Source organism: Lipophrys pholis, assembly GCF_963383615.2.
Source record: "Lipophrys pholis genome assembly, chromosome: 11".
Taxonomy (NCBI): Eukaryota; Metazoa; Chordata; class Actinopteri; order Blenniiformes; family Blenniidae; genus Lipophrys; species Lipophrys pholis.
In genome coordinates, this window is record NC_137631.1 from 29,155,454 (window position 1) to 29,158,694 (window position 3,241).

The window sequence follows — 3,241 nt, forward strand, 5'->3', positions numbered from 1 at the left end:
ACAGATGAACGTCTCGCTCTCTGTTGTGATTCCATTAGCGGAGCGGTGTGGTTTCCTCCGCCTGAAGAACCCAGAGACGGAGCTCCGAGCACGTATGCTGGAGGGGGCGGGACCAAGAGACCACCAGCCAATCACAGCACAACAACAAAGACCACCAAAATGGACATTTTTCCTTCCTACTTTCCCAGTTGAAATACGGTTAAAGTAGAAACGTAAAGAGATGAAATGTTCAGCTGGTCCTGGTCCTGGTCCTGGTCCTGGTCCTGGTCCTGGTCCTGGTCCTGGTCCTGGTCCTGGTCCTGGTCCTGGTCCTGGTCGAACATTTTCTGAATCACCAAGACATGTTTTGACTGGAATCCACTCGCTGTGGTGTGAACGAGCACGACGCCTCACCTTGATAGAACTGAAGAGACGTGAAGCTCTCCAACGACTCCTCCATTCCTCCAACCCCTCCATAGTAGTTTGTTGTAGTAGTTTGTAGTAGTAGTAGTTGGTAGTAGTAGTTGGTAGTAGTAGTTTGCAGTAGTAGTTTGTAGTAGTTTGTAGTAGTTTGTAGTAGTTGGTAGTAGTAGTTGGTAGTAGTAGTTTGCAGTAGTAGTTGGTAGTAGTAGTTGGTAGTAGTAGTTTGTAGTAGTTTGTAGTAGTTGGTAGTAGTAGTTGGTAGTAGTAGTTTGCAGTAGTAGTTTGTAGTAGTAGTTTGCAGTAGTAGTTTGTAGTAGTAGTTGGTAGTAGTAGTTTGTAGTAGTTGGTAGTAGTAGTTGGTAGTAGTAGTTTGTAGTAGTAGTTGGTAGTAGTAGTTTGCAGTAGTAGTTTGTAGTAGTAGTTGGTAGTAGTAGTTTGTAGTAGTAGTTTGTAGTAGTAGTTGGTAGTAGTAGTTTGTAGTAGTAGTTGGTAGTAGTAGTTTGCAGTAGTAGTTTGTAGTAGTAGTTGGTAGTAGTAGTTTGTAGTAGTAGTTGGTAGTAGTAATTTGCAGTAGTAGTTTGTAGTAGTAGTTGGTAGTAGTAGTTGGTAGTAGTAGTTTGCAGTAGTAGTTGGTAGTAGTAGTTTGCAGTAGTAGTTGGTAGTAGTAGTTGGTAGTAGTAGTTGGTAGTAGTAGTTGGTAGTAGTAGTTTGCAGTAGTAGTTGGTAGTAGTAGTTGGTAGTAGTAGTTGGTAGTAGTAGTTTGCAGTAGTAGTTGGTAGTAGTAGTTGGTAGTAGTAGTTGGTAGTAGTAGTTGGTAGTAGTAGTTTGCAGTAGTAGTTGGTAGTAGTAGTTTGCAGCCTGCTGGGACGTTCTGCTACCAAACGCTGCAGGAAGCTCTTAAGTGTTTCTGCAGGTTGTGTTTTTGTCTTTTGAAGCCAAGAGTCTTTTTTCCATATTCCAGGCTTCACATTCTGTTGAGTGGTAATTTTAGAAACGGCTCCATTGGCTGATTTACTGATACAGAGGTCAGACTCTTGATTTACTCACTTCCTGTCTGCTGTTTGTTCTCATGTTTTTCCCTCCTTTACTGCGTTTTCATAAGTGCTAAACATTTATTTCCCACTGTAGGAAACTCTTTTGTTCCGAGGTGAAGCCATCTAATTGGCTCCGTTATGTAATTTAAAGCTAATTCCTTCGTAGCCTCCGATGGCTAATTGACGACATGATGAATTCAATGTTTTTCTTTGAAATAACTGTTTCTGGGGAGGCAACAATGCGGCTCGATGCTAATCTGCTGAGTCGGTGATTGATTGTGTTCAGTCCGGCCTGTAATGACCTGTCACATGGTGGGAAAAAATGGGGTCAGAGGTCACCGGGATCAGATTGTTGGAGCTGCTGCCCACAGTGGTCATCTCTCTCTCTCTCTCTCTCTCTCTCTCTCTCTCTCTCTCTCTCTCTCTCTCTCTCTCTCTGATGAAGACGAGTGGTGTTTGTGTTGTCGTGCGGTTCTTCATGTCGGAAGTGAAGACGGGCCGGGCCGGGCCGGGCCGGGCCGGGCCGTCCTCCAGGACCAACATGGAGGTAGAAGTTTGCAGATGGAAAGAAAACAGCAGATAGAAACATCATCGTTTATTTTTTTGGTTTTGTTTTCTGAGGCGAGCAGCAGCAGCAGCAGTTGCGGGTCTGTGTTTTGGACTCGTGTTATCCAGGTTCTGAGACGGTTCCTGACTACAAAGCACCGGGACACGGTGTTAAGTAGTAATCTATTACTGCGCGTGATGACTAAGCCGTCATCGTTCCCTGTCGCTCCATTTGTTATTAAAGTGCTGGAATGTGTCTGGTACTTCATCACGGCGCTGAGCGGGAGGCCTCTCACACACACACACACACACACACACACACACACACACACACTCTGCAGTGTAACAAGCTGATGGATGGTCTGAGTGCAGCGAGGTGTTGGTCTGTGGTCACATCCAGTTTGTTGCAGCTTCGTTGTCGTCGCTATCCCTCGTAATTACATTTAGTGACGCGCCGATAACAGTACAAGTACAAGAACTAACCTTTAGCTACTTGCAGATACTGTAGCGTAGCTTCTATCTACACACTGTGGGACCGAGCTCGCTGTTCATCAGTCTGACTCTAATCATGTTTACCCTGTAGCATGTAGCACTGTTGGTGTGTGAACCTCGAAACACTTTAACATTTAGCATATAGCACTGTTGGTGTATGAGCCCAGAAACTCTTTAGCATTTAGCATTTAGCATTGCTGGTGCATGAGCCCAGAAACTCTTTAGCATTTAGCGTTGCTGGTGTGTGAGACCTGAAACTCTTTAGCATTTAGCATATAGCAACGCTGGTGTGTGAGACCTGAAACTCTTTAGCATGTAGCATGTAGCATTACTCAGAAGAGCAGTTAAATCGACATCGGGCTAACAGATTGTTCTCTGCTGCATGTGTGTGTGGTTTCATTACAAAATCAAACTACAGCACCAACTAGTGGCCCAACAGAGAAACTACGTCGTTTTCTGTGTTTCTGCCGTTTCCGTGGAAACTGACAGTTTTCACAACGTTGCAGCGTAAAAAAGAAACTTTTTCTAAAATGAAAACAAAAGTTCTTTGTTTGTATGTTGTCGTATTAACGGAGCATTAAAACATGTTACCCAGAACCCTCGTCTCAGCGTGCCGTCGTCTTCAAAACCTTCAAAATAAAGCATTTTCAAACTCTGGGTAAAACCTGCAGTTCACATGTTTTTTTTAATTTATCAAAGCAGAGTTTCTTAAAAGTAATGAAGACAAATGAAAGTGTTGACATGCCCGGCGGTGCAGAACAGTAAGT